A 16,230-nucleotide genomic window follows, 5' to 3' on the forward strand; every position below is an offset into this window, starting at 1 on the left:
GTAGTTTTCCTATTCTTATCCCTTTCATTTCTTTTTCTGTCTAATTGTTCTTGCTAGAGTTTCAAGGATTATGTGTTGAATAGGAGTGGTTTTAGCGGGCATCCTTGTCTTGTTCCAGTGTTTTGAAGTAATACACTCAATATTTCTCTGTTTAGAATGATGTTGGCCTTAGGCTTAACATAAATAGCTTTTACAATATTGAGGTATGTCCCTACTATCCCTTCTTTTTCTAGTGTTTTGAACATGAAGGGGTGCTCTATTTTGTCAAATACTTTTTCTGCATCTATTTTAGTTATAGGTTTTGTACATTATACATTTTAGTTAGAGCTTGATTTTAAGAAAAATAATATAAATGTAAAAATAAAAATTAGACACAAAATAAATATTTATTTTAAATTAAATAAGATATTATACAAAAAATGTATTTTTAAGTTGATTAATATACAAACACTGAAAACCCAGAAGCATGGTATTAACCCAAGATTATAATTATTTTCATCATCAGTTAATTGCTTAGATCAAATCGTTAGCATATTTTTTTCTATATATTTTTATCTACATAATCTTTTCATACCATTTCATTTTACAGTGATTTCATAATGTTTTCTATAAAAGCAAATGGAATGATGATTCAGGTTATTTAGTAGTATGGATGATAATTTTTAAAAAATTATTGGTAACTTAGGTGACACCTTAGGTCAGTCCTCTGATCTGAGCTCATCCACACTCTGATACACACCCCCTCCACCTGGAAGAAGGTATAAAGTGGTCAGAGGAATTTCCAGAAATGATCTTAAAATTTCATTAATTTATTTCTAATTTTGGATTTTATTCTCTTTTAGTACAAAGTATCATTGCTGTCAACATCCTATGATTATTCTGGTGGTTGGAATTTACCATCATTTATTGAGGATTTAGCCTGTATTTGTTGAATTAGTAATACCTATTCTGGAGCCTGGAAGTGTTTTTGTGGTTTATGTATTCCATAATAACTCTTTACTCATTATTGTTAGTCATATGATAGTAAATGGTAAGCAGATTTTATTTACTACATACTGTAGTAAGCATAGATCTGAAATGACTCCCTATTACCCTTGACTTTTTCCTTACTTTGAGTGGGCATAGAACTTGTGATGAGACAAAATATAATATTTTTTTTGTTATATTGTAAAAGAAATTTTGAATGAGATATGATTAAGGCCTCAAATCAATGGATGGGGAGATTTCCCAGGGGGCTGTCAGAGGAGGTTAATAAGAGAACCTAAGCCTTTTCTAAAGACAAATATTTGGTGTGAGAAACTTTGATGCTGGCAATTTCTTTGTTCCTGATTTGGAAAATGAAAGGGCCATGTGGCAGGGAGTGCTGGGGTGTCTGTTAGCAGAGAGTGACTTCCAACAGAACAAGCAAAACAGAGCCATAATATGTGTCTGCTTTGTGCCTGGTTTCTTTCATTTAGTTGAAAGGTTCTCATTTATCCATATATATGTCATCACTTCTTTGCTAACAGAACAATATTCCATTAAACATATTCTACATGTATCCATTCATTCATAAGTAGATGGGCAGTTAGGATATTTCTGCTTTTCAACAATTATGAATAATGCTGTAAAGAAAATTTGTAGACAACTTTGCACTTGGATGTATGATTTCATGCATCTTAGGAATATACCCAGGAATGGAACTGCCAGGTCATATAATAACTGATTTTAACTTTTTTTAGAAACTTCCAAACTGTTTGGAAATTTTACTACACTGTTAGCAATTTATAAGGAATCTTTTACTCTACCCCCTCATCACACTTATTAATATTTGCCTTTTTGAGTATAGCTGTTAAGGTGGGTGTTAGAGTGTTTGGATGTGAGGTGTCCCCCAAAAGCTCATATGTGAAACAGTGCAACAAGGTTTAGAGAGGAAAAGATGAGGTTATGAGAGCCTTGATCCAATCTGTGAATTAATTCCGTAATAGGGTTAATAGAGTGGAAACCAAAAGCCAGGTATGGTGTTGGTGGCAGAGGTGGGTCACTAGGGCCATTCCTTTGGGACCAGATATTTTTTATCTGGTGAGTGTATTCTCTCTGCCTTCTGATCATGATGTGAGCCGCTTCCCTCTACTACACTCTTCTGCCATGAAATTCTACTTCACCTTGAGGCCCAAGGAATAGAGCTGGCTGCCTATGGACTGTCACCTCTGAAACTATGAGACCTCAATAAACTTTTCCTCCTGCAAAATTGTTCTTGTCAGATTTTTTAGTCACAGCAGCAAAGAAGCTAACTAAAACAGTGGACGTGAAAAAAAATACCTGTGGTTTTGATTATTATTTCCTTAGCAACTATTAATGTTGGACTAATTGGTTTATTAATTATGATGGATTAATTATTATTAAACATTTGCATTTATTCCTTGAATAAAAGTTTATTTGCCTAATTTTTAATTGTATTTTCTTATTATTTGATTGTGACTGTTCTCTGTATATTGTGGATATTACTCCCTCATCCAATATGTAATTGGCAAATGTTATCACTCACTAGGTAGGTTGTTCACTTTTCACTTTCTCCATGGAATTCTTTGAATTTGCTTTGGGTTTTTGTTTTGATTTGTTTTTGAAGAGGTCCATCATCTCTTTTGTTATTTGTTGCTTTGTGGTTTAGGCACAATGTTTAAGAAATAAGGAAGATATACTCCTGTTTATTTCTGTGAATTTCACAGCTTTACCTCCTACAATTATTTAAGTCTATGATTCATTTTGAGTTAATTTCTTTGTATTCTGTGAAGTAGGCATGCAATTTTATTTATATAACAACAGCAAAAACAATGGTTAGAATTTTGATTGTGGCTATGAAGCATTTATATATCAATTTGGACATATTACCATTTGATAATATGAGGTTTTTATATCCATGATTATTAAATATCAAATATTTATAAACATTATTTTGACCCATGTAGGGACAAAATGTAGGAAAATATATGATATTAAATAGAATGCAAAATATGCTTTCTTGATAAAAATGCCCAATAAAAAGTGTCCAACAATATATAATAGAAAAGAAGAACCTTAACTTGATAAAGGCCATCTAAGAAAAATCATGTCCTCTAGAACATCAAGGTGAATAGTCTTTCCACTTTTTTTCTATGATTTTTGTAGTTTTTAGTATACATGTCTTACTTTTCTTTTGTTAAAATTTTTCTAAGTACTTTATTCTTTTTGATATCAATATTTCAAGAGACATTGATTTCTTAATTCCATTAAAAATTTTGGATTGGGGCTGGGGATATGGCTCAAGCAGTATCTCCCTAGGTTTGATCCTCAGCACCACATAAAATAAAAAAAATAAAAGATGTTGTGTCCACCCGAAAACTGAAAAATAAATATAAAAAAAATGGGTTATTAATCTTAAGGTACAAAAATATGCTTGATTTTTTATTGATCTTGCATTCTGCAACTTTCTTGAACATTTTATTGATAGATTTTGAGTTTGTGATTATCATTCTTATTGGATTTCATAGTATTTTCATACACAAGACAATATCTTCTGATATATCACTTTTATTTTGCCATTATGAAGACTTTTTAAAATTTTTCTTGTTTAACTGCTTTGGTAGGATCTACACCCAGTCCAATATTAAGCAGAAGTGGTGAGGCTGAAAATCTCTACCTTATTCCTGAACTCAAGGAGAAAATATGCAGTATTTCACTAATGAGTATGATATTCCCTGGGTTTTCTTAGATGAACTTTATCGGGTCAATGTTCTTCCTTTCTATTTATCATTTTTTGGTCATTTTTATTGTGAAAGAATATTTGTCCATGCTATTTTATATCACACATTTTCTTACACTTTGTCCTTCACTTGGCTTAAAATAATGTTTATAAATATTTGATGTTCAATGTACTTTTGTTGTTGTTGCTGCTGCTGACTTATTGACTGTCTCTGCCAGAAGAATATAAGGACATTGAAAAAAGCGACTGTATTTTGTTCTGCATTGCAGACTCATATAATAGTGGTAGGTACATCATATATACCCTCTTTCATTTTAGGTGATTGAATGAGAGTATGTAGGTAGTATCTTTATTCCCCTTTCATGGATGAGACTGGTGAGTATCAAGTTTGGAGAAGTTAGATCATCAGTATAAGGAAAACATAATATTAAATCTAAGTAGTTTGATTCCAAACCCAAATCTTTACGAACTTTATTAAATGACTATTATTTCAGATATAGGTATATATTTTTGCCATTATTCTATTATACATTATGAGTTTGTCTCAGCAGAAATTAGAGAAGGTAGAAAAAATACAGTCATTAATATTACCAAACAACAGAATGTAGTTTTGGGGGCCAGAGGGCATCTTAATTCAGTAAATTCAACAATTGAGAAAAAGTGTGGAACAAAATATGCACCATAGAATGAAAAAATTAATTCCACCTCCTCTCTGTACATAATTGATGCTTTAGTACCTGTTAAGGTCTGCAAATAAGTCAAAAATAACACCTGGTATTTTGCCAGAGAAATGTTAGAGTTCGTAAACAAGTCTGGATGGTGCCTGGCAAAATGTCAGAGGGAGTGGTTTGAGAAGTAACAAAAGTGAGCCATTAAGTGTGGAGATTCCTTATTGGTTGACTGATGTATCTAGTTTATGCTAATTAAGATAAGCTGTGCAAAATGTATAAATAGCTCTGTTGCCCTACAATAAAGGGCTCCTATTCCTGCTGTATCAACGTACACAAGTTATTCGTCACCCCCCGGCTATTTTGCTGCAGCCGGACTGCAGCAAGTACCTATCTTAACTTCCAGTTTTACCACTGACAACTTAATAAATCATTTATACCTCTTGTAGTTTAGGAAATGACTATTGAAAAAACATTGTATTTGATTGGCATATTTTATCCAATGTAATGGACCTATATCTATACTCATAAAACTGTACTTAAAAATAAAAGAGAAACTATTTTAAAGTCACTTGTTAAACAATGAAAGAATTACCAAAGACTTTTCCTAATATTCTGTTCATTAATAGGAAACTCACAAAGATGGAAGTTTGGCTTTTTCTTTCAAATTCATTCTATTTTATATAGAGACTTGTTTTGACCTCACAAAACTACTTCTAATTAACTTCCTTTCTCTCCTGATAATAAACTAGTCTTCTTGCTTTATAATATAAGATTTAGAAGAACTTTTCTATGAGAAAGAAATTACTAAATAATCACATATCTTGTTAAAGAATGCAAAATTTCATTACATTTAAATGAACTAAGACAATGGCATAAAATTCATAAAAATGCTTTGGAATGTGGTTGCTGATTAATTTATAAATATTCCTTTTTCATTTGTGATAATTTGGAATTTGGTCTTGAAGAATTGCAAATGTTATCACGAGTCAGCAGGTGACAGTAATTGAAAACAACATATGTTCAGCGGTGAAAGTTTTGGACTTCTGAGGATTTCTAGCAGAGCCACACACCAATTTCACCACCATCAAAAATTTCTAAAAATTTTGGCAACTGAACTTAATTGTGTTTCTGTCATTCTTTTATGTTTTATATATGAACTCATGTGTGAGACAATCCAAGGAAACGTAGATGTAAAATGACTGGGTTATGAGACCTTTAGCCTAATTGGTATATTAATACACTTGAATAGATTAACTGAATTTAACAATAGGTAAGTAGGGTGTAGTTGGAGGAGGTAGATCATTGGGGCTGAACCTTTGGGGTAAGTATTTTGTCCCTAGTGAGGAACCATGCTCTGCTTCCTGATTGCTATGCCCTCTGCTTTCCCCTGCCACACCCTTCTGTCATGATATTCTGCCTCCCCTCTGGCCCAGATCAATGGAGCTAGCTATCTATGGACTGAGACTTCTGAAACCATGAGCCCCAACTAAATTTCCCCTTTTCTATGTTATTGTGAGGGCTTTTTGGTCCAGTGATGAACAAGCTGACTACAACACTTTTTCTGCATTGTTGCTTTTCAACAGGAGTTATGTCAATCATTGATTCCCTGAACACACACACTCCTGATTTGCTCTTTGGCATGTTGTCACTGCACCCCTGTGAAATCCCTTAAATGCATATTCCTCAGTGTGATACCAATATATATCTGAGAAAACAACAGGGGTGTACAAAGATTAGTACACTAATTTTTGGAAACATAACAATACAAATTTATGCTACTTTTGGAATTAGCTATCATAAAAGAAAAAAATGAAAAATGGAACAGATTAAGAGTATCTTTGTCAATTCTGACTACTATAAGAAAACAATAGACCAGTAGCTTAATAAAAAACATAAATTTATTCATCACACTTTTGGAGACTGATGAGTCCTAGGTCAAAGGAGGTTCTGCGTCTTCAGACCATGTGCTCTCTGGTCCACAGACAGCATATTCTTACTGCATCCTCACAAAGCGGAAGGGATGAAGGATCTGTCTTGAGTGTGATTTTGAAGGGAAATAATCCCATTTTGAGGGTTACATCCTGAAATCCTAATTACTCCTTAAGCATCCTACCTCTTCTATCACTTTGGAAGTGAGATTTTCCACATATGAATGAGGATGGGAACACAAACGTTTGTTTCACAGCAAGAGAAACATTAAATTTAGAGTCTGATTTCTGAACAGATTTCTCAGTAAAGACTCACCTTCTCCCTCTTCTCATCCAGGACATTTCTCCATTTATATGAACCACAATGGGTTTGGGCGGGGCAGTGCTTCTGATATAGGATAAAAAGATAACTATTTTTGTTTAGAACATGTAAATTTTTTTCTCATCCCCTTTACATCATACAGTTACAAAGAAGAAGTTTAAGCACAAACTACTGGTGATCAAATAAACAGGAAGGAAAAGGTTCCCAGATTGCTATATAGATCCTCTGCTTCTGACCTCAGCAAGGAAAAAGTTGCTTACTTTGGCATATAGTACCTTTGTTTCCTGACCTAGGACTATGACTATATTACATCATTCTTCTTCATTCTCCCACCCTCTTTCATTTCTAACTTCCACAAACTTGGTATTAAAAAGTAATAAGCTCTAACATCAGGAAAGCTGATTGTCAACCCTAAATACATGATACAATGTAGTAAATATTTTTAATCAAAGTAGTCTCATGCACTTTGCCTCCCCCAAATTCATATTCTTATATGTTTCCCTCACACACAAACGTATACTTGTGTGTGAAAAATGTATGTTTTCCTACTCTGGACCTATAACTCATTATAGCTGATAAAGTGCAGTAGAAGTGAGACTATTCCACTTTCATATATAAGCCTTAGAAAGTCTAATAGCTTCCGCTTCTGTGCTTTTGGGGGCCCTAAATAGCTCTTTAAAAGATCCAATTATCCCCCACAAGAGATCACAGATACATGCCAAGCTTATCTAGAGTATAACTGGAGATTAAGAGGTCTTGAGACTACAGGTTAAGGAAGTTGCATCCTTCCAAGCCATCTTCACAAAGTCACCAGGTATATCAGTGAGCCATTTTGAGCATTCCAACTCATGCATGTTGAAAGAATGCCCCAACTGATCCCCATTATGAAGGAAAAGAAAATATTGTTATGATTTGGATCTTTATAACATCCCCTAAGAAGCTCATGTGTTTGGCAAGGAAGAAATGTTCAGAGGTGAAATGAGCAGATTATGAAAGCTATAACTTCATCAGTGCATTAAACAATTTGATGGATTAAGAATTTGAATGCACTACTACATAGTAACTACAGGAGGGTAGGGTATAACTGGAGGCAACAGTTCACAGTGGGTGTGGCCATATGTATCCTTGGCCCTTCCTCTCTCTCTGCTTCCTGGCTGCCATGGGTTCTGCAGCTTTCCTGCCCAGACTTATGCCATGATGCTCCGCTTTCATTTCAGACTCAGAATGATGGAGTTGGTTGACCATGAACTGAACCTCTGAAACCATGAACCCAAATGAAACTTTTGCTCATCTAAGTTTGCAATTTTGGTGAGGGTAAAACAAAAAGAAAATTACTAACACAAATGCTGTTTTTCTTTCATTAAAGCCACTGCATTTCAGTATGGTTTGTTTTATAATAATAGCTTGCAAAAACTCATCCTAACTCTGACACATTGGTAATCATTTGACCTTATCAGTATTCAGTTTCTCCATTAGCAAAATTGGAATTCTTTAATACTCAGTTTGTGATTGGTGTAAGTATTAAATGAGCAGGACATGAAAAGTCTTTGAATCTAGATTTAGCTTATAGCTTGCTTCAGTTATTATTTTATTTGTCTTTCATAATTCTCAAAATTTTACAGACTTTTCATAGATCTCACCTTTTCCCATCATGCGCACTGAGCTTGGTTATGCGATGTCTTCTTCTCATACTTATATGGTAGTTAAAAGATAAGGAGTATCCATAAAGCCTGAGTTTACATTCTGACTTACTCATTTGCTGACAGTTTAACCTTGCAAATATCACTTTGGTTACTGTCTTCAAAATAGCCGCAATAATATCTGCTTTTAAATGCTGGAAAAAAAGCTTTGAAAATATTGATGTTTGTGAAAAATACATATATTGATAATTTAAGAACAATAGCAATTATTAAATAGGCATTAGTATTATTCATTAAATAGCATCTCTTGTGAAAATTTCTTTCTTGATGACTATGTGAAGAATCCTTTTGCACCTTCTGCTCTGATCCTAAAGTGATCTAGTAATCTGTGAAAAAATACCATGTTATATAAAAGAACACCATGTTTTGACTTGTCAATGTCTAAATGTATTGTGAATTTCTCAATGACAGAAGCCGTATCCTAGTTATTTCGGTGTGATGTGCCCCTGTTATAGAATTTTTCCAGGAAATTAAATCTGCCCTTTTGTTTTTTGTGTGTTCAGGGTAGGATATTCTTCTACATCTTGGGAATTAACTATTGTATAATTCTTAATGGAAGACAGAATTTCACTGCTAGTTTTAAAAAAAATACAAAAGCTTGCCTCTGTGTTTCCCTGGTTCCTGGCTATTATGATTTAGATAAGATGAGGTTTTTCCTGAAAGTTCATGTATGAGACAATGCATGAATTTTCAGTGATGAAATAATTAGATTATGAGCAAATAATCTCATCAGTTTATTAATCCATTGATATAGATTAACTAAGTAGTAACTGTAGTCAGGTAGGTTGTGGTTATAGGAGATAGGTTAAGAAGGACATGCCTTTGGGGTTTGTATTTTGTCCCTGTGCGTTGCATTTCTCTCCCTCCTCTCTCCCTTTCTCTTCTTCCTGGTTAGCATGTCCTGAGCTAATTTCCTCCTCCACACACTTCCACCATGAGTTCTGCCTCACCTTTAGCCCAAAGCTATGGAGTTGGCCTACAGTGGACTGAATCTCTGAAACTATAAACCCCAAAGAAATGTTTCCTTTTCATTCTCGTTCTGGTTAAATCTTTTGTTCATAGCAATAAAAAGCTGACTATAACACTGACTGTAAGAATATGGGCACAGTTTGATTAGTTGGACACTTTGGGATATAATTTTGTATTTATTGAATTATCCAAGGAAAAATAGAGAACCCATATTCACATAGAAACAGGGCTTTTGTCTGCCATGGTGATGATACCAAGTGGATTTGGAGTTGAGCAACATTGACAATAATGTCACTCTGCAGGTGACAGGGCTAGGGTACTTAATATCTAATCACCACTGATTCCTGTGCTCCAGGTTTTCCTTAATGTATGTGAGATCATTTTTACTCTTTCTTAAATTCTTTTTCTTCTTAAGTTAATAGGTCTGAACTTCTTGGTTTGGTGCCAGGAACTCTTACCAGTATAATGCTTTTGACAAGAAAATCTCTAGGAGATGGCTATCATGAACATTCACAAAAGAGACTGTTAGTGATATTTTGACTAATGAGAAAAATTAAAACAGGAAAGGAATAGAAGATGCAGTTATACTAGGAATAAGAAAAAAGAAATATTTTTTTTTACCAATAAAAATGTTGTTTATCCATCATGTGTTTTATGAGCAAATAATCCAACTAATAAATGTGTTTCTGTAAATTCTTTTTTCTTTTTTTTTCTTAAATATTTATTTTTTAGTTGTAGTTGCACACAACATCTTTATTTTATTTATTTATGTTTATGTGATTATGAGGATTGAAACCAGAGCCTCGCACGTTCCAGGCAAGCGCTCTACTACTGAGCCACAACCTCAGCCCCTGTAAATTCTTGAATTGTGAACAGAATCATAACAAAGAATCAAAGGCTCAGGATGAAGAGCTAATCTCAACTTCAAATAGGTCAAAGGAGGCCAGGATCCTGTTATTAGAACCTGAGAAACAAATCAACCAAATTCTCATTTATATTGTTTAGATTTACTAAAAAAGTTTAAATAGCCTACTAAATCTGGTACCTATTTCCCAAAAGCCCCTTCTGTGACTGCAAAATGGAAAGTGAAACAGACTCCTTGAGCAATGTACACTCTGCCAACTCTGAAATACATAATAGAGAAATACAGGAAGTTGGTTGCTGGTAAATTTTGGGTTTGGCTGGGTCAAAAACCACGGCTCAGAGACACTGTGACAATTTCAACTCTATTTTACGGAAAATGTATGACTAAGACATGATAAAACTCATGGGAGTAAATGATTTCATAGTAACTCACAAATCTCTGCCAAAGCAGTTCCACCAAGAAGGAAGAATGGTAATATGGAGAACAGTGCTCACTTTATTCCCAAAGACTAGACGTGTAGGTGAGGGGTCAACTGAGAGTTGATGTGAGCTACACAAATCCTCTCCTAACCCATGGGAGGACCTTCTGCCCTCTGCCCAGGTCATCTAGCACAATAGACTTCCTCCTCTCACTTCCTCAAGTGCATGTTGCTCTTACTAATGGAGAAGGGAATGCATGACACTATGGCCACTTGTTTGTTTTATATCCCTAATTAACATTAATGGGAAGGGCATACCTTAAAACATTTTTATCACCCAATAACAAAGATAATGAAAAAAATTCGTAATAATAGTGTTATCTTATTAATTGTTTAATTTTCCACAATAGTCAGAAAAAATTGTTTTTAAACCTGATTTAAATACCTTTCAGGGTTTAAAAATTCTTGCAAAGCACTAGACCATTCGAAGAGGAAAAAATATCTAAAGAAAAATCATTGCTTTATTTGCAATGTCTAAAAATTTCGGAAGAGTGGTTTAGTTTTATTTCAAGAGCTCCACTTAACAACAGAAATTATCCATGCATATGATCTTTCTTTAATTTAATAAGTGTAGTCTTCAGTTAATGTTATTTCTTCTTGCCCTTAAAACAGTACCTAATATTGACATTACAAAGTACAAAATGGTAAAAATAAAAATATGCAATCTTAAGCTGAGACCTTTCTTTAGCTTTGGTATCCCATGACCAAGTGTGTCAGTTGGAACATAGTAGGGACTAAGTTAATATTACTTTAGACATTGAATATATGTTTTTTAAAAACAATTATAAAGGAATGTAAAAACATAAAGAAAAAGAAATGGAATTACCTCTTTTTAAATAATGTCATTTTTTCCAAGAAATTATAATTCAGTATTATTAATGAAATTTTTTTTGCTTTATTCAATTTTAATAAATGATAATGTACTCCTGGCAAGAAGATGTCTTGAAATTATATTTAATTTGATCCCTATCTGTACAGTACCCATATGAAAGATAAGTGGAGATTATGCAGACCTCAAAGTTCTCTACTGGTTTTTTTTTTTTTTTTTTTTTTTTTTTTCTGTACAGATGCTTGCCATGCCTACTATTAAATCACAATAAAGTGCATTACTCTTTCATGTTTTGGAGGTCAAATTCAGTCCATTTTAGTCTGGTTTAGATTAAGCAGAGTAACTTCTTTTTCCCACTATTTCTTCAAGTTAAATGATTCAGATACCACTGTACATCAGAGAGTGATTATTTCTCAGCAACATAATTGAGAATACTATTACCTCACCTGAACTGAGAAGCAATTGGGTGTCAGAGGTGAGTGATTCTCTCAAGTGTCACCACACTGTCCATCCCTAAAACCTTTGGGTACCAGGCTGAAATCAATGGTGACTGCTGATTTTCTTACTGAGGAGAAGAACTAAGGAGGCTGATGGAGCATGTTTCTTATGGACAAAGGGATGGACTGTTATGCAGCTGGTCATCGAAGGGCATCTGCTCAACTGCTGTTGGAGAGCAGAGAACACAGAAAGAGCTCATCATGACCATTTTGAAGGAGGAGTTTCTAAGAGTAACAGAATTAAGTAAAGTTGGCTTGTCCTCGTGTCCAATGACAGTGTCTTTCACTAGTTTGGAGAAAAGCCCCCTTTCTTCTACTTTCTTCTCTTACCAATGTGCAAATCAAGCCCTTTTACTGTGGTCATTAAATATATTTGCTCTGCATCTTATGGCATGTGTTATGAGTTGAATTGGGTTCATAAGAAAAAGAAAATGTTGAATTCCTAACTCCTAGCACTTCAGAATGTGATCCCTTTTGGAAACAGGATCATTATAGAAGTAACCAAGTTAAAGTCAAGTCTTTATGATAGGCCTTAATCCAACATGTCAGATATTCTCATAAAAGGTAGACATTTGAATATGTAGACAGATACACACATGGAGAAGACAGCCGTGTGATGATGGGGGAAGAAATCAGACTGGTACAAACCTAGAAGTGGTCAAATATTGCTGGCTATCAGAAGAAAAAGACAAGGAATAATCCTACCCAGAACCTTCCTGCTGACACTTTGATTTCAGATATTTAGCTTCCATAATGGTGGAAGAATAAATATCTGTTGTGTTAAGCCACTTGCTTTATGATAATTTATTATGGAAACCCTAAAAATAAATCAGTCTTAGTCCATTTGGGTGGTTATAACAATAGAAATTTACTTCACATAATTGAGGTGGCTTATAAACAATAGAAATTTACTTCACATAATTCTAGAGTCTGGAGAGTTCAAGATCAAGGTGCTGATTCATTGTCTGATGAGGACATGCTTTTTCATGGATGGTGCTTTCTCATGGTGTACTCACATAGATACAGGGATGAATAAGCTCCCTTGGGTATATTTTAAAGGGGCATTAATCCCAATGATGGGACCTCTGTCCTCAGAACTATTCACTTTCCAAAAGCCCTCACTCTCTAATTCTGTCCTTGAAAGTTACAATTTATCACATGAGTTCTGGGGGTACATAAACACAGACCACAGCAAAGATAGAAGGCTTGACTCTAATACAGTATTCTCTTCATAAAAAGAAAACTGTAGTTTTATAAGAAAATGAGATATCTATGTGAATACTTAACAATCCACAAGGTTGTTGAGGCTATAAATAACTGTATTCGTCATAGCCATTTGTTGATCTTCCCTACCCACTTTAAGGAACAAGGAGTTTTCCTTGTAATGGTTTATCAGTGTTTGTGAAGCACTATCATGTAATAATATTTGGTTTCTAACATTCTCCACTTCAAGTGGGTAGTTGAAGATATGATGTTGAGTTCAGATTGCTCTGAATGTTTAGGTATTCACAGACAATACTGCTTTGTTCTGCACATTAAGCTATTGAAAATTCCCTATTATGCCATCTATCAGAAAATAATAAAAATTTTCAAAAAGTTGTAAACATTTATTCCACAAACAGAGAAGAGTGAGTATGAAATAGAAATTTTATATCACAAAAAGAATCACAGCAAGAAATAAACCTACAGTGGAGAGAGATTAAAACACAGCAAGGAAGGGTGGGGACATTTTAGTGGTTTATATAAAGTCACAGAGCAATGGGTTGAATGTAAATTCATGTTGCCATGTTTTAGATTAAAAAATAAAGATTTCCCTATTGATATTGTACCACTTTCTCATAATGACATTTTATTTTCACTGTTTCCTTATCATTCTGAAATATCAAATTAGTTTAAAGTTTATATTTATTGTTGCTCCCAGACATAACAGAGACTGCCTAAGATAGCTGGATTTTATTGTTTCAAACATTAAGGATAAAAAATAGAAATATGTATGCACAGGGTGCAGATAAAGTCATGCAGCATTTGTAAGACTGGGTTTGGAAGGAGAGAGCAGCATTGAATCCTAGTTTATATTACTCACTTACGGTGTCAACTTTAGCAACTCTGTTATCTTTATGATACCTCGATTTCTTCATCTAATAGTGGGAAACTAAACTTTACCTTGTAAAGATTTTAGTAAAGACTTTAGTGTAATAATCATCTTCCCATCAGTGGAAGCTCTTGTTCTCATATTTAAAAAAAAAAAAAAAAAAAAAAAAAAACTTCTTTCCTCCACCCTCTCAGGAGGCATCTTAGTTCCCCAAATGAAAAGTGCATGTTTTATGAGTTTGGTGTGAAGCTCACCCCATAGAGTGCTGCAAATTCCTAAAGCAACTAGTTTGAGTTAACACATACACACACACACACACACACACACACACACACACACAAAACTAGACTCCTGGTTGCACTTGATGTTACCCAGATGATTTCTGTGCAGAGATCCAGTAAAAATGGGGTCAAAAATGAATGTTTAATCATATATAGCAGCATGCATCTATGAAAGATTTCCCATTACATAATCTTTGTTTTCTATTCCTATAAAAGTTCCCATTACATCATGCTATATCATTTTCTGAATGGTTTCAAATTAAACATATTCAGTTTACAAATCAAATGATTGACTCACATGCCACAGGCATAAACATTGACCTTAAATTACAAAAAAAGAAAAGCAGATGGTTATTATTCTGTCTTTGAAATTGAATGAGGTTAGTACCAGGGATTAGTTTTTCCTTGCTGTTGGTAACAAAGAATCTTGTTATCAGTGTTCCTCTGACATGGTTTTGATGTTTTACAAAGTGAAAAGGGAATCAGTTCACACCCCTGTGGCTATTTGGCTCTGTTTAGATACCTTGGGGAAAACATGGCTCTGTTAGTGCAACCATCACAGAACTCTCATAGGGAGCACCTGGAAAGGCAGTCTGAAGCTGTTTACCACCATTACTAGGTCAAATATTAGTTTCCTCTTGAACTTTAATACTCACAGAAAAAAAAATTGTCAACAATTTCATATATTTTGCAATGATAGATTTGTAAAAATCCCTCTTTGTAATAGAAAGGAACAGTTTGCATCCTGCTCATGTGGGCAAAATTCCAGGGACTTGAGGAAGCCATCCCGCAGGCTGCAAAATCATGGGAAGACAGAAGAGTCACATGCCAGCCTGTCACCTACTTGAAGAAGATGGATGGGACTATCAATAAGCCAATAAAGCAAAGGCACACTGATGCAAAGCAGTGGTGCCTGTGACAAGGAGCCAGCAGCAGGAGTGACAAGGCAGAGAAGTCAATAAGGCAGCTTATTACAGCCAAATCCGATAAGTGATATCATCATCAATAAGTTGAGACTGAGCCACCAGGGAGAATTCGTGTCCTTTCAATCAGAATAGTCAGAGTGGGTGGCAAATGCAGCTCTGTGTCTCAACCTAGGAATACTATAGACTTATTCTCTGCTCTACAGACCTCTATACCCAGGTGCACCAGGATACAGTATCCACACCTGGACTAGAGACTCCTGGCAAAGCTGCAGGGCAGGTTGGGGGGAAGGACTATTGTCCCAAACTTCAACCTCATCTCATGTTACTCATTCTAACCTAACACCATGGCATGACATATAATTTTTTGAAGATGAATTATTTTCAAAAAGTTTTTACCCAAGAACCCAAACTTGGTGAAGATGCAGTTACTCTGATGTTCTATCATCACTTACATGCATTTGTCAAAAATCACTGGCCTATCAGTGAACATTGGATGATACATCATCATTAAGATGTTCAAAATTATTTCACACATGACTATATGCATATCTTCCTATGAAGAATAAAAATAATATCAAAAGTTTTTCTACCAAGAACAGAAGTTCACAAATAATATGATGTGGAAAAGGTATTTATCTGGAGACATCAATTGGTTGGAATCTATAGGTCAAAATGGAATGATTTTAGACAATTTCAACTACTTGATTATTCCAACAATGTATTTTTTGGAAGATATGGCCTCTTTGTTTTATTATATACTGAGGACCCTGTAGAAATAATCTGTAGAAGAAATTCCTGGTATTTTTTAATTGATATTATTTTTTAAATACATGAAAGTAGAATGCATTAAATTCTTATTATACATATAGAGCACAATTTTTCATATCTCTGTATATAAAGTATATTCACACCAATTCATGTCTTCATACATGTACTTTGGATAATGATGTC

The sequence above is a fragment of the Urocitellus parryii genome, chromosome 6 (genome assembly GCF_045843805.1).
Source record: "Urocitellus parryii isolate mUroPar1 chromosome 6, mUroPar1.hap1, whole genome shotgun sequence".
Taxonomy (NCBI): Eukaryota; Metazoa; Chordata; class Mammalia; order Rodentia; family Sciuridae; genus Urocitellus; species Urocitellus parryii.